General features: G+C 38.7%; 1 non-coding gene across 1 annotated transcript; it reads left to right on the forward strand.

The window, feature by feature from the left end:
* The first annotated feature begins 23871 nt into the window (after positions 1-23871).
* LOC148548046 (small nucleolar RNA R71) lies at positions 23872-23975 on the forward strand. Its single transcript, XR_015898775.1, has one exon. It is a non-coding gene; the product is annotated as a small nucleolar RNA R71 (small nucleolar RNA).
* Positions 23976-24994: the final 1019 nt, after the last annotated feature.

Genomic DNA, 24994 nt, shown 5'->3' on the forward strand with positions numbered 1-24994 from the left:
TTTTTGTGTAGCCTTTACATAATATTACCAAGGTTTCCTCAAAATTTCAGGAAAAATGCACGAGCCAATTCTGAGATATGAAAATTTGGCTCCTCCGTTGTAACGCTCCGAGCCATCGTTGCAACGGCGGTGCCTCCGTTGGGGGCGGGGGACCCCGTTGGCACACCACAACCACAACGTACTTGCTAGTGTGCCTAGGGGATGGCAAGACAACGTGTATCTTGCTGGCATTGCCCCAGCAAGCCTTTGGGCAACTCGAGTTTCAGCAGCACGACACCCTCTCCCCCCTATAATAGGCTGCCGAGCCATTACCAAAGTGCCACGGGTAGACATCCTTTTTCGTGAGGAGACATACTCAAAGAAAGTGCTCTACCCACCCTGGATAGAACACCAAACACGAGGTAAGTGGGACAATGTCGCAACCTATGTATCTTACCCGCGTACCCAGATCAGGGGACAACTTCACCCTGCCTCTTACCCAGGTGGCATTACAATTCTTAACCTGGAGCAAGCAGCGACAGAATTCTACCTGTGCATCTTACCCAGAGTTTTGAACTCTTAACCGGAGCAAGTGGATATCACCACTGCATCTTACCTGGCAATCTCGCCTTACCTGGAGCAAGTGGATAACACCACTACATCTTACCCGGAGGCATATTACAATCAAATTCAATCTCATCATCATTATAATTCACTCAAATTTAAGCACCATCACACCTTAAGGTCATTATCATCATCAACCCATTTCTCACTCAATTGAAATTCATTATTATCATCTTCATAATCATATTAGTTCAGTTAACATTTCTCAAGCTCAAAATCACCACTTCACAATAATTCATTATTCCACAACTTACTTCACTCCCAAGTTACTAGCCTTTCCTAATTTCATCTCATCACTAAGTATCCCACCAAGATCTAAGGGCTAAAAGAGTAAAATAGAGGTTTTAGCGGTTCAAAATTAGGTTTTAAAACACAAAAAATTCATTTGCTGAAAATAGAGGCGTCGTGTACGCAAGGTCTTGTTCTACTTTGCTCGCGTACGAATGCACCTTGCTTGTGTACGTGGGATACCAAACCCGAAAGGGTTGGTCACATCGTGTGTAGGTGGTCGTGTACGCAAGTTCTGCAGAATGGGTAAAAATACTCAGTGCTGCAAAATTTCAGTTTTTCACACCGAACTATCGACGCCCATAACTTTCTCGTTTTAAAATATTTTCCATCTATTTTTCAAATGGTGTAAACTTCACAGACCCAGTTTTCATATGAGATAAGTTTGAAAGAATTTAAGGGTCCGGAAGCCGAGTTATGGCTCGTCAAAGTTAAGCCAAAATTAGATTTTCACCAAAGTCCTCAAACCTCTATTTTCATCAAATCACAACTCAAAACCAACTTTCTATACTTATAAACAGCACCAAAACATACCATATTACATCAACACAGCCCCATATCCTACCACAACCAATCCTACCTCAATTTTTAGACAATCTCATACAAATCCATCAAGCTCAACTTCAATAATCAACAAAAGCTCATATTCAAACATTTATATATTACTATCACTCATTCAATTCATCATCTCATCAACTATCCACCACATTCATATCATTAGCCAACACCCAATTATCCACAACCAAACTCAACACACATTGTGTTAACCAAAGTCACTAAACATGCATCAAACATACAGTTTAACTTATCCTATGTCGTCTAGCCTAAGTTTTCACGACACCGTACATATTATATACGAGAAACCAAAACTATACCTTGGTCGATTTCCTCATATAGCCCAAATACACTCAAGGTCACAGATCTTCAAAATTCCATAGCCCCAAGGTCACTCCGAATGAAAATTCAGCCACCAAGATACCCAATTCAAGCTCTCAATCTCTTTAAGAGTGTTCCATAATCATATATTCACTACCTAATACACATTACCACATCCATATACAAAATTTCAACACCCAACACACAATAGTCCAAGAATCCACAAGGTTTAGAGAGCCCTCACCTCACTCGTGCCTCAACTAAACAAAACCCGTTAATCCATCAAATTAATTTAACCCTAGAACATCAATTTAACCAAAATCTCAACATCCAAGTCATAGATTTTTTGGAAATTATGGAAGGAAAAAATCAAAAATGAAAAGTTACTTTCTTTCCTAATTAAGTACTGGCTTTGTAGAGCTTGACGCCATAGTCGTGTGGCCGCAAACAATGCAGCAATCGGAACTCAGAGTAGGAAGTTATCTTGATTTGAAATTGAAGTTAGGGTTGGAGCTCCATGTGTAGCCCCTCCCATATTGATTTAGCATTCCTCTTGGAATAAGGAAGAAAGATGGCTGAGTTTGCTATTTATATGATGGGCCATAGGCCAGGTTCGCCCGGTTCGGCCCATTCGGCCCAATTTTGGGCCAAATCTTTTAAAATTATTATTTTAATTAACTCCATCTTATTAAACTATAAAATTCATATTTCTAATTTCTTTAAATAATAACTAATTTATTGGTTAATTATTTACTAATCTTGCAGGTTTTACATCCTACTCCCCTAACGAAAATTTTTGCCCTCGAAAATTCTAGTTACCAAAGAAAATGGTTGGAAACACTCTCCTTGGCCTCAACTCCTAGTTTGATCCCAAGTTCAACACTATGTCTGACATTACCAGTCCTAAATTTTCAACTCGAATGCGAGGTCCTAGCTCCAAGCAGAACAAATCCAACTTACGTGTTTGGTATCACACTTACCTCGATGCTGTTGCGGCCATCCTGCACCTGTGGCTCTCCCACGCGGACAATCCCTACACATGTGCCTCGGTGCCCCACATCAAAAACACATCCCCAGTCCGGTCCTATGCGACTCATCTGGAGCAGTCTCACCACAGCCTTCCTGTAGCAGCACCCACTTCATAGAGCAATCTTCCGCGAACTGGATCTTGTTAACCAACTTAGTGAAACTTCTTAGCCTTTGTGGATATACGTAGTCAAAGATGTCTTTCTTAAGTCCTCTTTCGCACTGAGCACACATCTACTCTTCATAATCAGATGGATTTCCTTGACAAGATTTTGAGAAACGGCACAAGTTATTGAATTCCTGGGTATACTCAGCAACAGACATATCCTTCTACTTCAGCTGTGTTAGCTCCAACTCCTTTGTAGTGCGGATTACGTGTGAGAAATATTTTTAATAAAATTCTTTCTTAAATCTATTCCAAGGGATATCTGTTAACTCCAACTGCATGGTATGACATAGCTCCTGCCACCAATTTTAAGCATCTTCCTCCAACAAATAAGTTACTATCTCTACCGACTGCACTTCAGGAACACGCTGACTGTACAAAAACATCACATCTTGAAACCACTAATCAACCTCCAAACCGTTGACGTTTTCGTTAAACCGAGGTGGACCACTCTTAAGGAAGTCAGTAAGGGTCATAGACCTATAGTGTCGACCCATGTTACTTGTACCAACTCCAGAGTTTCCATCTCGATGTCCTTGCACCGGTTCAACCATGGGATTTTCTCTCTGGGTACCTCGCTTGGATCCGTGAGATACCATTTGGTCCATGTTCACACCAAACAATTGATATTTAGGTGATCAGTCTTAATATCTCAAGTTTAGTGCCTTAGAGCCCCAAATACATGCTCACGAACTTTATGCTATGTATATCAGTCAGATATCCCAAATAGCACATAAACACGACTCAGAGTATGTTCAAAAGCATAGTCAGTCCGTCCTTCAGGCTCTACAGGAACGAATTTCTCTGATATCATAATGTAACACCCTACCACGCAGAGTCTTATGCTTAAGTAATAAAATAGTGGTAGTGAGGTATTACGACCTCTAAAAATAAAAATATATATAATATAGTTGAAAAGTTTTTGTATCTAGGCGCCTTTGAAGGAAATGGTAAAGCAAAGTTGTTAAAATTAAAAAGCGCAACGCTCGTGAATAATGTTTACTTGCGTACGAAGAAAGTTTAAGCGCCAAAAAATACATATATACAAAAGAGTAGAGGATCAAGGATATATAGTAACCAAGCTCCAAGCTCAACCTGCGAAGCTATGGCTAGCCGGAGAGTATTTACATACATACATATAATCCCAGATCTAAATTCTCAAAATAATAGTTCTCCAACAAAAGCCTCTATGAGGCACCAAAGCATAATACATAAAAGGGGAAGTTTAAGCACTTATATATATACATAACAAAACATAAAAGCTCAAATTCCCATCTTCGCTGTAATAGAACTCTAGACGCCTTGCGAGGTGCATCTCGACTTGCATATGAAAAATAACAATATCATATGGGATGAGAACCGGGGGTTCTCAGTATGGTTAAGGTGCCCACATATATAATATATAAGGTCCTGGGAAAGCTATAGGCAATCCTAAAACTGCGACACTTGCATTATAATACTTAAAGACTTAACACAGTATCCAAAAACAAGGGTGGTTTTCTAAGGATTCCTAAACTTAACCAAAACCTTAACCTAACCCTCCATCATCCTCTTCCCTCCAAAATCTCCAACTCCAGTGGAACCACACAGACAACTAAGCAGACAATGACAAACACAATTAGAATTCAAGTAACGTAGATAGCACGTATGGCAATTAAACACGGTAATTCACGAAGGCAAGCCCAATTAATGTACAACCAAACAAAACAAGCATATGCATATGATGTATGCATGCTCTATGCCTCATGAATCTCATCTGTCAGTTATAAAGCGAAACCCGACATGTCCTGTAGCTAACCCTGGATAGAATACCAAACACGGAGCAAGTGGGACAGCGCTGCAACCCTTGCATCTTACCCACGTACCCGGAACAGGGAACAACTTCACCCTGCCTCTTACCCAAGTGACATTATAGTTCTCAACCCGAAGCAAGAGGTGATAGAATTCCACCCTTGCATCTTACCCAGAGTTTTGAACTCTTAACCGGAGCAAATGGATAATACCACTACATCTTACCTGGTAATCTCGCCTCTTAACCAGAGCAAGTGGATAACACCACTGCGTCTTGCCCGGAGGCATATTACAATCAAATTCAATCACCATCATACCTTAAGGTCATTATAATCATCAACCCATCTTTCACTCAATTGAAATTCATTACGATCATCTTCATAATCATATTAGTTCAGTTAACTTTTCTCAAGCTCAAAATCACCACTTCATAAACATAATTCATTACTCCACAACTTGCTTCACTCCCAAGTTACTACCCCTTCCTAATTTCATCTCATCACTAGGCATACTACCAATATCTAAGGGCTAAAAGAGTAAAATAGAGGTTTTAGAGGTTCAGAATTAGTTTTTAAAACACAAAAAATTCATTTGCTGAAAACAGGGGCGTCGCGTACGCAAGCTCCTTACTCGCATACGCAAGGGCCTTGATCGTGTACGCGAGATACCAAACCTGAAAGGGTTGGTCGTGTACGCAAGTTTTGCTGAATGGGTAAAAATGCTAAGTGCTGCAGAATTTTAGTTTTGCACAACGAACTTCTGACGCCCATAACTTTCTTATTTTAAAATATTTTTCGTCCGTTTTTCAATTAGTTTAAACTTCATGGACCCAATTTTCATATGAGACAAGTTTGAAAGAATTTAGGATCCGAAAGCCAAGTTATGGCTCGCCAAATTTCGGCCAAAATTAAATTTTCACCAAGTCCTCAAACCTCTATTTTCATCAAATCATAACTCAAAACTAACTTTCTATGCTTATAAATAGCACCAAAACATATCATATTATATCAACACATCCCCACATCCTACCAGAACCAATCATACCTCAACTTTTAGACAATCCCATACAAATTCATCATGCTCAACTTAAATAATCAACAAAACCTCATATTCTAACATTTATATATTAATATCATTCATTCAATTCATCATCTCATCAACTATCCACCACATTCATATCATTAGCCAACACCCAATTATCCACAACCAAACTCAACACACATTGTATTAACCAAAGTCACTAAACATGCATCAAACATACAGTTCAACTTATCCTATGTCGTCTAGCCTAAGTTTTCACGACACCGTACATACTATATACGAGAAACCAAAACCATACCTTGGCCGATTTTCTCGTATAGCCCAAATACACTCAAGGTCATGGATCTTCAAAATTCCATAGCCCCAAGGTCACTCCGAATGAAAATTCAGCCACCAAGATACCCAATTCAAGCTCTCAATCTCTTTAAGAGTGTTCTATAATCATATATTCACTAATTAATACACATTACTACATCCATATACAAAATTTCAACACCCAACACACAATATTCCAAGAATCCACAAGGTTTAGAGATCCCTTACCTCACCCATGCCTCAATTGAACAAAACCCATTAATCCATCAAGTTAATTTGACCCTAGAACATCAATTTAACCAAAATATCAATATTCAATTCATAGAGTTCTCATAAATTAGGGAAGGAAGAAATAAAAACTAAAAAGTGACTTCCTTACCTAATTAAGTACTGGACTTTGTAGAGCTCGACGCTGTGGTTGTGTGGCCGCAAACGGTGCGACAATCGGAGCTCGGAAGCGGAAGTTATCTTGATTTGAAATTGGAGTTAGCGTTGGAGCTCCATGTTTAGCCCCTCCCCTCTTGATTCAGTGTTCCTCTTGGAACGAGGAAGAAAGATGGCTGAGTTTGTTATTTATATGATGGGCCATGGGCCCATTTCGGGTCCAGTTCACTCGGTTTTACCCATTCGGTCCAATTTTGGGCCAAATCTTTTAAAATTAGTGTCAAAATTATTGTTTTAATTAACTCTATCTTATTAAGCTATAAAATTCATATTTCTAATTTCTTTAAATAATAATTAATTTATTGGTTAATTATTTACTAATCTTGCGGGTTTTACAAGTTCTTTCAATTTTCATCCCTCTGATCTAGGTTGTCAATGATAGGTTCTTTGAAGGTCTAGTAAGGAAAATCCCTTCCGGTGACCTAGGTTGCTAAGAACAAGTTTCATATAGGTCTAGTAGGAAAACCCTACCAATGACCTAAATTCCTAAGAACAGGTTTCTTAGAGGTCTAGTGTGAAAACACTCCCTTATCTATCTTTTTTTATTTCCATTGCGTGTTTTGTGTCGTCTTTCTCTTATCCCTTCCTTCGTTCTAATTTCTTATCACTCCCCCCTTCCAATCCATCCACTGATACTTTAATGTTTCGTCTTTATTAAACCGCCTATTTTCTTATCAATCTTTAACAGATTTAGTGTGTCAAGAATACTAATTAGTGATGGAGGCTCCCACTTCTGTAACAAGAAACTCGAATCTCTTCTAGAAAAGTATAGAGTCAGATATAAAGTGGAAACTCCATATATCTGCAAACTAGTGGACAAGTGGAGGTATCCAACCGAGAGCTAAAAAGAATTCTGGACAACATGGTTAATGCTTCTCGGAAGGATTGGTCCAGATGATGCTCTATGGGCCTACAGAATAGCTTTCAAGACACCCATTGGCATGTCACCATATCAATTGGTCTATGGCAAGGCATGCCCTTTACCTCTTGAGCAAGAGCATAGAGCTTTCTAGGCAATAAAATTTTTGAATTTTGATGCAAAGGCCATGGGGAAAAGGAGACTTCTGTAACTCAATGAACTTGATAAATTTAGAAATCAAGCATATGAGAATGTCCAATTATACAAAAAAATCAAGGTGCTATTATTTAATTCAAGAAAATCCTCTCAAAAGAATTTGAACTGAGTCAGAAGGTGCTATTATTTAATTCAAGATTGAAGCTATTCCATGAAAAGTTAAAATCAAGGTGGTCTGGGCCATTAATAGTGAGTAAAATATCCCCATATGGAAATGTCAAAGTAATGGAGGAAAATTCTGGAAGGAGGTTCATAGTCAACGAACAAAGATTGAAACCCTATCTTGGGAAAATAAATCAACAAAACTTACCCCAACAACCAACCTAGAAGACTCAACATCAAACTAGTGATGTTAAAGAAGCACTTGTTGGAAGGCAACCCAACCATAGTTAGTTTTTCTTTTCTCATTTTTTTTCTTTTCAGTTGCTTCAGTCATCTTCTACTCTTTCTGCATGCACTTTTACTTCTAATTTACAAATTTTTTTCAAAATTCAAAACAAAGCAAACAAATAAACAAACAAACAAACAAAAAAGAATAAGAGAAGGGGTGAATGGCAGATGTTCAAATTGGACTCCCAGCGTCCATAAGCCAAAGGAAAGATCCAAGCCCGGTGTGCTTCTTGGAAGCCCGGTGTCCAGGTAGGGCAAGCTCCCAGGGGAGCAAATATTTAGGGACACTCAGTGTCCCGAATTAAAATCCAGGCATCTTCATGAGGCACCCCTCCTCGTTTAAAAGCCACATTGACTAAGGTTTATCTTATTCATTTCTTTTTCATGCACATGCACATATGCTTCTTTATATAACCTACATTATTCCTAAAGCCTTGTTAAACTCTAAGTTTGGTGTAAGTCCTTAAGTTTGGTGTTGGTAACACCATGCGCCTTATAACACCCTACTATATAGAGCTTTACGCTTAAGTCATAAATCAAAGGTGATGAGGTATTACAACCTCTAAATGAAAAGTACATACGGATACATATATATGTGTGTGTGTGTGTGTGTGTGTGTGTGTGTGTGTGTGTGTGTGTGCAAGATAGTTTAACTAGGATCCTTGAAAGAAAGATAAGCAAAACAAAATAGGAATCGCTTCACACTCAAAATGTTAAGAATAGAAAGCTCGATATAGAAAACCAAAGAGACACACACACACACACACACACACACACACACACACACACACACACACACACACACATATAACAAGCTCTAGCCTTGATCTGCGAAGCAAAGGCTAGCTAGAAATATATACATCCCTAAAATTACAACAAAAGCATAAACATAAATCCTGTTTCTCCGAAATCAACCTCTAAGAGGGATATACAAGTTAGTACACAAAAATGGAGAACATATATGTACATAGGCTAGCACAAAATAAAATCCCAAAAGAGTCTTCACTTTTCAGAGAGAATCTAGCATGCTCAGCGAGGTGCATCACATCCTGTATCTGAAAACAGAAAATACCCAAAATGGGTGAGAACCAAAAGGTTCCCAGCAGGATAACAATTCCAAATAGAGACAATGTAAAGCCAAACGAACCCAATAGGCAATCCTAAACTCCAACAACCAAGATCCAAGCGTAGGGTTATACTAATCTAAAATAGGGTAATGTAAACTAAGTCCTTTACTAACCAATGATCCATAAACTCAAGTTCCGTTAACACTAATCTTAGCCTTTCTCTTTTTATCCCAATACCACAGAATTTCAGTATTGACTTCACTAATTATATTAAGCAGAAACAAACACAATTAATAGGATGCAAACACAATAAAAAATAGTTATAACATATACTGCAATCAGCAATTAAGTAGAGATTTACACGTAGGCAACCCAAAACAATGCATACTGAAACAATTTCATATAAATGCATATGATGCATACCTGTCCTACTGGCCATGAGCTCACGTGTTAGTTATACTGCCAGAACCTGACACATCTGGTACCTAACCCGGACATTGTCTCTCTGTCGTGCATCCCATGAGGCATTACCCCGGACTTATCACATGCCAGTCTAAGAGGGATTAGTGCCCTGTCACCTTCTCCTGGAGGCATCGATCTTGAAATCGTGAGCCCGACCACCCTTACAATCAGAGAAAGCCACAAAACAAGTGCGATCAACCACCGTTCTTATTTTGGCATAACTCAGCTTAGTGCGCAAGCAGGATTCACGATCTTCCTTGCCACGTCCTTGCCAAGAGTTAAGAGTAAACAGTAGTCAATACGCAAGTGGGTTATACTACTGACCTTCACAGAATAAATCTCAGTTCATCATGCAAGCGAGACTTAACCTCAGCCGTTGCTATTACAATAAAATCAAATCATCATCAGTCTTATCATTCATGTCTTAATTCAATTTAGTGTTCAGTGATTTCATAATCCACAGACTTCTCTCAATTATCATCATCTTGGACACTTTACTTTGCAATCTCATTGAAACATACAAACCTAATCAATTAAAAATTCTCACACTCATTCCCAAGCCTAAAAACTAGATAGCGAACCTTAAACGGGGGTGTTACAGAGATGAAAAAGCAAATTCGATAGGAAAAAATAGTTAAAATCACATTTTCTTGAAAAACAGGACAGTCGTGCGTACACATGCCTTATGCATATGCACGAGTTCCCTTTTTGCACGTATGCGCCAGAAGCGCATGAAAAACGTTCAATTCTGGAATGCAAGTTGTGCATATGCATGGGTCGTGTGTATGCATGACTTGACTTTTGTGCGTACGCATGACCTCAATTTTTTGCAACTTCTGCAGAATTCAGCTTTTAACCATAAACTTCAAACGTGCATAACTTTTTCGTTAAAAATTATTTTTGTCCGTTCTTTGAATGTCATAAACTAAACAGGCCCAATTTTCATTTAAGATAAGTTTCATAAAATTTAAAGATTTGAGAATCAAGTAATGGCCCATCGAAGTTGGTTAAAATTCTTTTTTTACCAAAACTACCAAATTTCCAATTCACACCAAAACTCAATCCAATTTAACATTCAAACGTCTCCAAAACCATTTTTATGCATTTCAACATTCATTCATCACTATCTATCCGTTCAATATTCAATTAAACAAATTTCAACCTAACCAAGCCAATTTTACAAACTTTCATCAACAGCCAGTTATTCAAATTCACAACCAACCAAACATCAATCATCAAACACCACTTACCTCCACTTACTATATAAGGAATTCCACACCCTATCACGGCCTCTAGCCCAATTTTCACGTTAATCATCAGCATAATGAACAATACCATCAATTCACAATATAATAACCAATTGAAGCATGCATGCACATACATACCTCCATTCAACTAATCACAACAACATCTAAATTCAATCCAATCATATCCTATCCTAGGGACAATTAACCTAGGCATTCATATAATTTTACATAATCTTAGACGGCAACCCCAAATTCTCGAATCCTTTCAGTTGGAACTTAAGCCTCAACTGAAATCCTCACCACTTTGCAATCACTCTCACACCAAAACCACACCAAGAAAGTTTTGCTTCACACCAAATTCAATATAAAAAAGCTCTATTCCATCTAATCACATAATTTTCACAAAATTCAACCTATGTTTTCACATAAAACGGGAGAAATTAGAAAATTGAGATATCTTACCTTGTCTCCTACAACTTTGGATTAAAACTCCATTAGAATTCAAGGTTGAACCTCACCTAAATATCAAAAATTGAAACTTCTCAACAACTCAACCCCAAAAATGCAAATCGGAATAGAATAGAAAAATGGGCAAGAAATTCAAAGTTTCTTACCACAATACATGAATAGATTTAAAGAGGGATCCGAGACGAACACGTGGTCAAAAACAGATTGTCAATCATAACTCTGGATTGGAAGTTTTGGTGGTTTGAAGTTAATGAGGAATAGTGTCCCAAGGATTTCTCTTCTCCTCTCTTCTCTCTTTTATCCACTCCCTCTCTCTCTCTCAAGAAAATTATGAATTTTACTAAGGTTGAAGGGGGAATTAGGCTTGGGCCCAACATGGGCCTGGTTCAATTATTTTAGTCCGTTGGCCCAACTTTGGGCCAAAACCTTTATGATTAGTGTTTTAATTTGTATTCTAAATATTTTTACTTTTCCATAATAAATTTTAAATTCTTAACCTTATTTGCTCATAATTAATTTATTAATTATAGTTTAACAGGGTTTTACACGCCTATGGATAATGAAGAATAAGGATAGAGAAGGCAGTGAAGATTGGGTAAGATAAATTCTCTAGTGGTTAATGATTTCTTTTATTTTTCCTTCTTGTTTTTATTTTTCTTTATCTTCTTTCTCTTAAGGAAACAGAAGGAGAATCTTCAAGAATATAAATTTGAAATAGTATTATGAGAATTCAACTATCAATTTCTTGAAGTAGTAAAAAAAAAGAAGTTATAAGGCTTTGAGTACCAATGACCAAGGCCCAGTTATATTCCTGTGATGTTTGTATTTTAAGGAAAGGCTTGGGTGAATAAATCCGAGAGATGTTTTATCACCAGGAAACTTGGTCCAATTGAACCGGGATTATCGATTGAAAGCCCACTGATAAACCCCATTTGTAGGGTTTATCTTGTGTTAAATTTAGAGGATTTTATCATCTTTTCCCACATTTATTCAATGAAATAGCATGCTTTTGTAAATTCTCCTTTAATTGTGCTTAAGAGTGAAAATATGCTTTTAGGACTTACAATAGCTAAATTTAATTTATCTTGATTCCATTAGATGCCTTGATATGTTTGTTAAGTGATTTCAGGTTTAGGTGGCAAAGATTGGATCAAGGGAATGAAGGAAAAGCATGTAAAAGTGGAGAACTCATGAAGAAATGAAGGAATTGCAAAAGCTGTCAAGCCGACCTCTTTGCACTTAATTGACCATAACTTGAGCTACAGAGGTCCAAATGGCGCGGTTCTAGTTGCATTGGAAAGCTAACATCCAGAGCTTCGAAATGATATAAGATTTGCCATAGTTGCATAACGTTTAGGGGCACACACGCTGATTTTTACGTGATTCATTAAAAGCAAATTAGTGGCTAGCGAATTCTAAAGCCTTGTGGGCCCAATCCAACTCGTTTTTAATGCTATTTAACCCAAGGATTGAAGAGGGATGGGACATCTAGTCATTAGTTGAGTTTAATTTTAGTTTTCACATGCTTTAGTTAGTTTCTAGAGAGAGAAGTTCTCTCTTCTCTCTAGGATTAGGAGTAGGTTAGATCTAGATTAGGAATTCTTAGATCTAGGTTGATTTCATGCTTTGATTTACTTTTTCTTTTGCAATTCTTCTTTTTCTACCTTTTCTCTCTCTAGTTTTGCTTTTAATTCGTGTAATTCTCTACTTTTATGTTGATGCATCTTTGTTCTTCCATTTTCATTTTAATGCAATTTATGTTTTCATGTTCCTTTATTGTTCATTTGATTTGTTGTTGTTTAATTTCTTGCAATTGAGTAGTGTAGATTTAATTTCCTTGCACTCTTTACTATACTTTTCTTTTGTGCCTTCCAACTATTTGATAAAATGCTTGGTTGGATTTTAGAGTAGATTTTAGTGCTTTTGGTTTAGGAAGGTAACTTAGGAACTCTTGAGTTACTAATGTCCAAGTGATTGACGATTGGGAGCCATTAACTCTAGATCTCACTAATTGATTTGGTGGAGAACTAGGACTTATGGACTTGGATTGACATAGCTCACTTGACTTTCCTCTACTATTAGTTAGGGGTTAACTTAGTGGGGTTGGTCCTTGCCAATTCTCATGTTGTGGTTAGTGATTAGGATAGAGATCTTTGACCACCAAACCTTGCCAAGGTCTTTTTAGTTATTAGTTTATTTTCATTTCCATTTATATTTCACGTCTCTTATCCCAAGAAACCCAAATATACTTCATAACCAATAACAAGGACACTTTATTGCAATTCCTAGGGAGAACGACCCGATGTTCAATACTTTGGTTTATAAATTTAGGGGTTTGTTACTTGTGACAAACAATCTTTTGTATGAAAGAACTATTGTTGGTTTATAAACTATATTTTAACGAGCTTTTATTTGTGAATTCTAAACCACACAAAAGTCCTCTCATCAAAAATAGCGCCGTTGCCGGGGAATTGCAATGGTGTTATTTTATTGGTTATTGTATATATGTGAATATTGTGAATAGCATGATTTTTGGATTGCTTGTTAGTTTTTGCTAGTTTTAGGATTTTGTTTCATTCTTTCTTGTTAGCTTTTGTTTCTATTTTCTCTTTTCATCAAGAATTCTCACTTTGGCTATGAGTTTGGTTCTAACTATGTTGTAGAAAATGAAGGCTACAATGACGATGTGTATCAAGGATGGGGCAATCAAAGGTGGGAGGGGCCATATGCATATGATCAATCTTCATGGCAACAACCTCCACTAATGCACTATGAAGAAGAGCCATTCTATGATGCATATCAATCCAGTGGCTATGGTGAGTCTCCTTGTGACTTTCAAGAACCACCACTATATGTCTATGAGTCATATCCTCAGCATGAGCCTCAACCACACTCACAAGCCTATTTTCACCAAGCACCTCCATATGGCCTTGACCCATATCCACCCTAACCCCCTTTTGAACCATATGAGCCATACATGGAACCACCATTCCAATATCAATACTCCCAAGAACCACCTCAATATACACCACCACTTTACCAAGAAGAACCACCTTCCTATTACGAACCCTTTCTCCAAGACAATGAACCTTCTTCTCCACCCCAATCCTCAATGGATGAAATCCTTAGCCTTATACTTCAAGGGCAAGGAGAGATACAAAGGGAGACACTAGAATTTGTGACTACCTTGACCAAGGTAGTAAGCATTTTAGCCTCCCAATACTTGAGCACTCAAAGCACTCCCATGGTCACATGTGGAGAACTAATTGAAAAGCATAGCATGAAGGAGAGATCGGAAACTCCGGTGGAATATGAGGAATATTATTTTGTACTAGAGCAATTGGAGGAGCCTATGCTCATTGAAGAAGAGGAAGAATTCGTTGAAGACTTAGGAGATGCAGAACCTCCTTGGGAACCTAGAGTTGAAGAGAACCTCTCCAAGAAGATTGAATTTGATGTTGAAGAGGAGAGTGCACAACCTCCAAAACAATTTTTGAATGAAGATTTGGAGGGAATGAAGTAAGAATTGAGTTTCCTTGGTGATGAAGACCATGCATCCAACCCTCTTGGTGGTGAATCCTTTGAATTTGAAGAACTTTCTCCCAATGAAATGGAAAGCAATGTGGAGGTAGATTTTTCCCTTCCTCCCATTTATGATTTGAGTGATGGAGAAGAGCTAGATGAAATTGATGAACAAAGGATTGAAGTTGAAGAAGTTTATGAAGTTGTGGAAATTGACAAGGAAGAACATAAGGGAGTAGAGCTTGCAAGGACATTGGAGATACCTCTCCCCAAGCCATCACCATCCATTCTTTCATTCAAGTGGGTAAATTCTTTATACTCAAGCTTTATTATTCCCCTTGAATATGGTTTTCTTGAGAAGGATGGTTGATGCGCATAAACTTGTTATGCTACGATTTAGGAAATTGCACGATCGGCAAAATTCCTTCCGGCAAGTGCACCGGTTATCGTCAAGTAAAAACTCACAATAGAGTGAGGTCGAATCCCACAAGGATTGGTTGAGTGAGCAATTCGGATTAGAAGTGTGTTCTAGTTGAGCGGAATCAAGATTTAGATGAGAATTGCGGAATGTAAAATTGGCGGGAAACGTAAATGACAAGAAATTGAAATGGCGGAATCTTAAATTGCATGAATTAAAGAGCAGAAGCTAAATTGCTGAAATTAAAAGGGAATGGGGTGATTGCATGAATTTAATTGCAGAATGTAAAGAGAAAGTGGTAATCAGAAATGGGGAATTCATTGGGTTATAGGAGATATTGAGATCTCCGAATCAAAACATGTTTATCTCTTCCTCAACCAATGCGTTCATTAAATTTTGCTTGGCAATCTTATATGATTGGATCCCAATCCCTTGGCTCACCAATTCTCTCTAAAAACAAACAGATTCCCAATCCCTTGGTTTAAATGTTCATAAGAAGAGATGATGCTCGATCACTGATTATACCACACAGTTTCATGAACCACAATTTGGTAGGATTACATGTCACAATATCCATCCAAACCCCAATCCAATTCACTGTGAGAAAGCTTCTCTAGCATGAATCCTCCATTCCTTTCCCAAGGTTCCGAAGGATTCCAATTATGGGTAGTTTCTTTCCCAAGACAACTACCAAATGGAATTAGATCGAGAAGCTTTCTAACAAAATTCAAGAGAAAAGATTGAAGAAGAAGATAAACTATTATTGATTCATTGAATTACAATAGAGCTCCCTAACCCAATGAAAGGGGGTTTAGTGAGTCATAGCTCTGAATTCAATTACAAAGATATGAAAACTAGCTAAATGAAAAGGTAAAAGTCCTCCTTAACTTAAATTCTATCCTATTTATACACTTTCTATATTGAGCTTCTGTTGTGTTTCTTGGGCTTTGAGGCCTCTCCCTGCTTTCCTTTTTCCTTGGGTTTATGATCCATAATCTTGATGAGGCTGTTGATCCAAATTCTGTAACATTCATTGAGCCAACTTAGTGATAATCAAATAATGACACATGACTCAATAAAGTGAAATTTCAGACTCATCAATCCTTCAGGCCCAATCCCATAAACCATGATATTCAATTGGGTTTCATACCAGAGTAAGTTTAAGTTAATGTTTGTGCTCAAATACTAACTTAAACCGCAATATTGTTGGCCCAGAAACCTTTTCCAAGAGTGACGTTTAAGTTGCAGTTTAAGCTTAAACTGTAGCTTAAACGCCAGACACTTCCAGTGATGCCTTTTGTGGAAGCACGTTTAAGCTTCAGTTTAAGGTTAAACTGAAGCTTAAACGTGGAAATGGAAGAAGGCAGCCCTGGAGGGTAACTTAGTCGAACACGTTTAAGCTTCAGTTTAAGGTTAAACTGAAGCTTAAACGTGGAGATAGAAAAGGCAGCCCTGGAGGTCGAACACGTTTAAGCTCCAGTTTAAGGTTAAACTGGAGCTTAAACGTGGAAATGGAAGAAGGCATCCTGGAGGTCGAACACGTTTAAGCTCCAGTTTAAGGTTAAACTGGAGCTTAAACGTGGAAGCTGAGAAAGGTAGCCCTGGAGGTGTCGAACACGTTTAAGCTCCAGTTTAAGGTTAAACTGGAGCTTAAACGTGGAAATGGAGAAAGCAACCCTGGAGGAGAAAACTTGGTCGAACACGTTTAAGCTCCAGTTTAAGGTTAAACTGGAGCTTAAACGTGGAAATGGCTCCCTGGTGCACTTCCCATTTCTGGCGTTTAACCTCCAGTTTAAGGTTAAACTGGAGGTTAAACGTGGAAATGCTTCCTGAGTGGCATCCTCATTCTGGCGTTTAACCTCCAGTTTAAGGTTAAACTGGAGGTTAAACGTGGAAATGCTTCTTTGGTGAGACTTTCATTCTGGCGTTTAACCTCCAGTTTAAGGTTAAACTGGAGGTTAAACTTCAGTTTCAGTATTTCTTAGCCTTCATGATTCTGGCGTTTAAGCTCCAGTTTAGGCTTAAACTGGAACTTAAACTCCACATGTGATATTCAAGCTTCCTTTATTGAGTTTGTTGCTTCCTTGCCTAGCCTCTTCTTCCCTGAAATCATCCAAACAATTGCATCAAAGTCTTGCAAAATTTCATGAGAAATCTTCCATTCATAGCATTCAAGTAATATAACTAAAAACTCATGGAATTTGCATCAAAATCATACTGTTTGGATGGTTCATTGCTTTGTTCTTATTTTAACCATTCTTGGTTACTTTAAGCTCAAGAAAATGCATAAAACAACTAAAACTATCAAAAAAATGCTAGTGAAACTAGCCTAAGATGCCTTGGCATCACAACACCAAACTTAATACTTGCTTGTCCCTAAGCAAGTCCTGAGTTATTTGAGAAGAAAGTATGAAACAGAAAGCAATTACATTGGCTATATTAGCAAGCATTTGAAGTTCATCAGAAGGGTTTTATGCAGAAAGTTGCAGCATCACTTTTTCATACTTATCAGGTAAGATTATCACTTTTTCATTGCATCCATCAAACACTGCTATGGCCTCTTGTTATTCTTATGTCCTTGGCACTTTTCTCTTCTTTATTTTTCTTTTCTTTTTCTTAGAGCTCCTTTGCTCCTTGTTTGCTTGGTGTCATGTGTTGCACAAGCCTTTGGCATTTTCTTTTTCTTATCGTGCACTACACATATCCACTTCAGGCATTTTAGTTCACATTTCTTCTTGAGACATTGGTGCCCAGCACCTCTTTGTGTGACTAAATGTTTTGTATTTAGGTTGCTCTTGATAATGGACTTTTGGTTGATAATCCCGGGTTAGTTAACCCAAGTTACCAAGTGTTGAAACACTCCTCAGAACCTATTCATCCAAGCATATCCTTAATACATGAACACCACAGGCATTTGTCTCAGAAGTTCAAACCATTGGTGCCTAGCTTATTTTCTCAATTTTTTTTCTTTTTGGTTGCCCTTTTTTAGTGGCTTTTTCTTCTTCTTTTTCTTTCTTTTTCATGGCCAAAGACATTTATTCATCAAGATCCATAGACAGTTTTCAATTTCTACATAAAAAATGATAATTCTACACTCTATTTCCAGTGATCTGACTGAACAATCAAGCATGCATACCACCACTTAATTCTACTTGATTTGTCACTAATTTAGCCAAGTTACTTTTGTTCAAACTTTTCTTTTATTTTTGGAAACAGAACAAGCATGGCAAGCACTTGTTTAAGAAGGTGAAGTTATATCCAAACATCTAGGCATTCACTTTATTCAAAGCAATAAACAGACAAATATACTAAAAACTTCACATTCCAGAAAGATTCAACATTTACAGTTTAAACCAGAACAAGCATGCTTTTGTTTGCCCTTTTTAAAGAATTATCAAGGAACAATACCACCTTGTGAAATTCCTTGTTTTCTCTTTGTTGCCAGGAAACACTTTGATTTCTCCTTCTTCTCCTAATTGTTGCTTCATGTTTTAAGATCCTTGTTTCCTTTCCTGCAAAGAGTGATGAAGTTGCTTGCTTCTCAAGCACTTGAGTGGTTAGCTCAACTATGTGTGGGTAAGTATCTGAGTCTTAAGTTGGTGTGTGAACACCAAACTTAGTCTCCCACTTACTTCTCTGTTCTTTGAATCCTTGAGTTCTCTTTGGAATGAAGTTGCTGCTAAGGGTTTTAAGCATTTCTGTGACTGCTTAGAATGGTTGTTCCTTTCATATAATTCAAAGGTTGTTGTGTTCAGTTGATCTTTATGGTGGAACACCAAACTTAGAGTCACACATTCCCCTTTGAATTATTGATCCACGAATTCATTGTTTGGTGTGAAACACCAAACTTAATTCTTTGCAATGCACAGAAACTACTTCACCCTTTTTATTGAAACAAATAAAAGAAACAGCAAAAGGGTATTACCTCAGGTTGGGTTGCCTCCCAACAAGCGCTTCTTTAACGTCATTAGCTTGACGGTCAGCTTCCTTAGTTGAGGTGATATTTAACCTTGTCCTTCTCCTCCACATCTCCCAAGTAATGTTTGAGTCTTTGACCGTTCACAATGAAGGTTCGTTGTGACTTTTCTTCCATGATTTCTACTTGTCCATATTTGGAGACCTTGGTGACAAGGAATGGTCCAGACCACCTTGATTTTAGCTTCCCTGGAAATAGCTTCAGCCTAGAATTGTAGAGCAATACTTTTTGTCCTTCTTCAAATTTCCTTGGGGCTATGTTGCTGTCATGCTTCTTCTTTGCTCTTTCTTTGTAAATTTTGGCATTCTCATAAGCTTCAGCTCTGAACTCTTCCAACTCTTGAATTTGCAACATCCTTCTTTCTCCAGCAGCTTTGCTGTCCAAGTTCAAAAGTTTCAAGGCCCAGTATGCCTTGTGCTCCAACTCCAGTGGCAAATGGCAAGCTTTTCCGTATACTAGTTGGTAAGGAGACATTCCAATTGGTGTTTTGAAAGCTGTCCTATATGCCCAAAGAGCATCATCTAGCTTAATCGACCAGTCCTTCCTTGAAGTTCCCACAGTCTTTTCCAGGATCCTTTTGAGTTCTCTGTTAGATATTTCGGCTTGCCCACTTGTTTGTGGATGGTATGGTGTGGCTACCTTGTGTTTGACTCCATATTTTAGAAGCAATGCCTCTAATGGTTTGTTGCAGAAGTGGCTTCCTCCATCACTGATGATTGCTCTTGGAACCCCAAAACGGCAAAAAATGTGTTTTCTGAGGAAGTTCATGACTACCTTATTATCATTGGTTGGAGTTGCTATTGCTTCAACCCATTTGGAGACATAGTCTACTGCCACAAGAATGTAATTATTTGAGTATGAGGAGGGAAAGGGTCCCATGAAATCTATCCCCCATACATCAAACAATTCAAGTTCCAGAATGAATTGTTGTGGCATTTCATTTCTTCTTGGCAGGTTCCCCGCTTTCTGGCATTCATGGCAGTGCTTCACTAGTTCCTTTGCATCTTTGAAGATAGTGGGCCAATAAAAACCACACTGCAACACCTTAGCTGCTGTTCTTTCTCCTGCAAAATGTCCTCCATAAGTGGAGCCATGGCAGTCCCATAAGACTTCCCTTCCTTCTTCCTCTAATATGCATCTTCTGAGTATGCCATCGAAACATTTTTTGAACAAGTATGGTTCGTCCCAGATGAAGTATTTGGCATCATTTACCAATTTCTTCCTTTGATGCTTGTTAAATTCCAACGGCAAACTCCCAGTGGCCTTGAAGTTTGCTATGTCTGCAAACCAGGGTGCTTTGTAAATTACCATGAGTTGTTCATCAGGAAAGCACTCATTTATATGTGTGCTTTGTGCGCTTCCTTCTTCACATGGTATCCTTGATAAATGGTCTGCCACCTTGTTCTCTACACCCTTCTTGTCTTTGATTTCAATGTCAAATTCCTGCAACAAAAGAACCCATCTAATAAGTCTTGGTTTGGATTCTTGTTTAGCAAGTAAGTATTTTAAAGCTGAATGATCAGTGAAGACAATGACTTTAGATCCAATGAGATAGGATCTAAATTTGTCAAATGCAAAGACTATTGCCAAGAGTTCTTTTTCAGTGGTTGTGTAATTCCTTTGGTTAGCATTCAAGACTTTACTGGCATAATAAATCACATGTACCAAATTGTCTTTCCTTTGTCCTAACACTGCCCCAATAGCAACGTCTGATGCATCACACATCAGTTCAAAAGGTAAGTTCCAATCAGGTGGGGCAATGATAGGTGCAGAGGAAAGTTTTTGCTTTAAAAGTTCATAGGCTAGCATGCAATTTTTATCAAATACAAAGGGTGTATCAGAGACAAGCAAGTTACTCAAAGGTTTGGCTATTTTGGAAAAGTCTCTAATAAACCTTCTGTAAAAACCAGCGTGTCCCAAAAAACTCCTAACTGCCTTGACATTACTTGGTGGAGGTAGTTTTTCAATGATTTCCACCTTAGCTCTGTCCACCTCAATGCCTCTATTAGAGATTTTGTGGCCAAGGACTATTCCTTCTGTAACCATGAAATGACATTTTTCCCAGTTTAATACTAGGTTAGTCTCTTGGCACCTCTTAAGCACCAAGGCAAGGTGGTGTAGGCAGCTAGGAAAAGAATCTCCAAACACAGAAAAATCATCCATGAAGACCTCAATAAATTTTTCAATCATGTCCGAAAAGATGGACAGCATGCATCTTTGGAAAGTGGCAGGTGCATTGCACAATCCAAAGGGCATGCGTCTATAAGCAAAAACTCCATATGGACAAACAAATGATGTTTTCTCTTGATCTCTAGGATCAACTACTATCTGATTATAGCCTGAGTATCCATCCAAAAAGCAATAGTAAGCATGTCCTGCAAGCCTTTCAAGCATCTAATCCATGAATGGGAGTGGGAAATGATCCTTTCTGGTGGCTTCATTGAGCTTCCTGTAGTCTATGCACATCCTCCACCCAGTGACAGTTCTTGTGGGTATGAGTTCGTTCCTCTCATTTGGCACCATAGTTATGCCACCTTTCTTGGGAACTACATGGATGGGACTAACCCATGGGCTATCAGAAATGGGGTAGATTACCCCTGCCTGCCATAACTTCATGACCTCCTTTTGTACCACTTCTTTCATGACGGGATTCAATCTTCTCTGAGCTTGGATGGAGGGTCTAGCATCCTCTTCTAACAAGATTTTATGCATGCATATGGATGAACTTATCCCCTTCAAATCAGATAGGGTCCATCCAATGGCATCTTGATGAGTTTGTAGCACCTTGATCAATTCTTCTTCCTGTTCTTGACTCAGGGCAGAGCTAATGATAACAGGATGACTCTCATCACTTCCCAAGTATGCATACTTGAGATTAGGGGGCAATGCTTTGAGCTCAGGTTTTGGTGCTTCCTTCTCTTCTTTCACTATCTCTGGCATGTTTGGCATGGTTGTTTCAGCAGCCTTGATGTCACTAACTTCTATGTCCTTGGTGAACTCCTCCTCTGCCACTTCCTTTGTTGTTTCCTCAAAGGTTTCTTGTACTGCAATGTCCACTACATCCACCCTCATGCATTCCCTTAGTGATTCTGATGGATAGCTCATTGCCTTGAATACGTTAAACACCAATTTCTCATCATGTAGTCTAAGAGTGAGTTCACCCTTTTGTACATCTATGATGGCTCCAGCAGTAGCCAGGAAGGGTCTTCCCAGAATTATTGAAGCTTTGGCTTCTTCCTCCATATCTAACACCACAAAATCAGCAGGAAATATAAAATCTCCCACCTTCACCAACAAATCCTCAACTATCCCATGAGGGAATTTAAAAGTTCGATCTGCCAATTGGAGGGCCATTCTTGTTGGTTTGGCTTCCTCAATCTTCATTCTTCTCATCATTGTTAGAGACATCAAATTGATACTGGCCCCTAAGTCACACAAGGCCTTCTCCACCATGACTTCTCCTATGATGCAGGGGATTTGGAAACTGCCTGGATCCTTCAATTTCTGAGGCAATTTGTGCTGGATGATGGCACTGCATTCTTCAGTTAACAACACAGTTTCCTCGTTTCTCCAGCTTCTTTTCTTGGTCATTAATTCCTTTAAGAATTTTGCATAGAGTGGCATTTTCTCTATTGCCTCAGCAAACGGAATGTTGATTTGAAGCTTCTTGAAAATCTCCAAGAACCTGGAGAATTGGCCATCCTTTTCACTTTTCATCAAACGTTGAGGATATGGTGCTTTAGGTGTATAAGGTTTCAGGACCTCTTTTTCTTTTTCTTTTGTTGCAGACGATGTAAAAGATTGTCCTTGTTCCTTATCTCTCACATTTTCCTTTGCTTCATCCTCTGTGGTTTCCTTTGAGATCTCCTTTAGATTCTTTCCGCTTCTGAGGGTTATGGCCTTACATTCTTCCCTTGCAATAGCCTTGGCAGTATGAGAACCGCTTGTCCCAGGGGTTTGCTTAGACAAATACGCAATTTGATTTTCTAGCTTCTGGATGGCAGCTCCTTGGTTTTGCAGGTTAGAATTCACTTCTTCCTTAAAAGCTTTCAATTCGGTTATGTCTTGACTCATGGTTGCAAGCATTCCTTCTATCCTGTTTAATTGATCTTGAAATTGTTGATTCGGGTTAGGTTGGGTAGGTTGATTATTTTGGCCATGATATGGTGGTTGAGAGTAAGTGTTTTGTGTGGCTTGGTATGATCTTTGGTTGGAGTTTTGGTATGTGGACTTGTTATGTTGGTTTTGCTGGTTTCCCCACCCAAAGTTTGGGTGGTTTTTCCAGCCTGGGTTGTAAGTGTTGGAATGTGGATCATATGGTTGCCTTTGTTGATTTCCTACATAATTGGCCTCTTCCCAATCACCTCCTTCAGTGCTTTCTTCCTCTTGCTCTTGTGTGTGTATTGCAGCCACTTGTTTTGTTTCTAATTTCCTGGTGAGCTCTGCTAGTTGCTTGGCAAACACCTTGTTTTGGGCTAGAATTGTATCAACATGGTTCAGCTCCATGACTCCCTTAGTGTTGTGTCTCTCTGATGCATAGTAGTACTCATTCTCAGCCACTGTCTCAATCACTTCAATGGCTTCTTCCACAGTCTTTTTCCTGTTCAATGAACCTCCTGATGAATGGTCTACAGCCTTCCTTGATTCATAAGACAGTCCATCATAGAAAATATGCAATTGCACCCAGTCATGGAACATGTCTGGTGGGCATTTCCTTGTCAAATCCTTGAATCTCTCCCATGCCTCGTAGAGAGTTTCACCATCTTGTTGTCTAAACGTCTGAACCTCAGATCGAAGCCTATTGACCTTTTGTGGGGGGTAGAAACGTGCCAGAAACTTGCTTTCCACCTCATCCCAGGTTGTTAGGCTCCCCCTTGGGAATGATTCCAGCCACTTAGCTGCCTTGTCCCTAAGTGAAAATGGGAACAAAAGCAGTTTATATGCATCTTCCTGGACTCCATTGGACTTCACAGTGTCGCAAATTCTCAGGAATTTTGTGAGATGTTGGTTTGGGTCTTCATTAGCACTTCCACCAAATGAACAATGATTCTCCACAAGTGATATTAGCTGTGGTTTGAGCTCAAAATTGTTGGCCTGAATGGGTGGTTTCTGGATGCTGCTACCACAATTCCCAGAGGTTGGGTTTATGTATGAACTAAGAACCCTCCTCTCAGGAATGGCATTGTTTTCATCAGCTCTCTCATGGTTGTGAACTTCTCTATCCATGTTGAGATCCAAAGCTTCCTCAAAATTGTCCTCAGATTCTCCTTCAGATTCCTCTTCTCCCAGTACTCTCTTCCCTCTTGCTTCCCTTCTCAGTCTATGAAGGGTCCTCTCTGGTTCGGTATATGGAGGAGTTGATGTCTCTCCTCTCCTACCTGTCATACAAGAACACAGCACAGGCAACAAACAAGTGAACTACTCTTGGTTAATGGAAGAGTATGGTTAGAGCAGTTGAGGAATTAATTCAAACAGTTAGTGAGTCAGTGAGTTAGTTGCTTGAATTTAAAGGCATAAAGAAAGAAAGCATGTAACAGAGTGCAGAAATTGAAATTCAACAAGTAACGTGTACTGAATTAATCAAAACAAAAAAAAATGCTCAATCTAGTTAACTTCCAATTTGAGAATTGTCAATCGAAAACCAATCCCCGGCAACGGCGCCATAAACTTGATGCGCATAAACTTGTTATGCTACGATTTAGGAAATTGCACGATCGGCAAAATTCCTTCCGGCAAGTGCACCGGTTATCGTCAAGTAAAAACTCACAATAGAGTGAGGTCGAATCCCACAAGGATTGGTTGAGTGAGCAATTCGGATT

This window comes from Arachis ipaensis, chromosome B8, assembly GCF_059453495.1.
Source record: "Arachis ipaensis isolate K30076 ecotype BB chromosome B8, ASM5945349v1, whole genome shotgun sequence".
Taxonomy (NCBI): domain Eukaryota; kingdom Viridiplantae; phylum Streptophyta; class Magnoliopsida; order Fabales; family Fabaceae; genus Arachis; species Arachis ipaensis.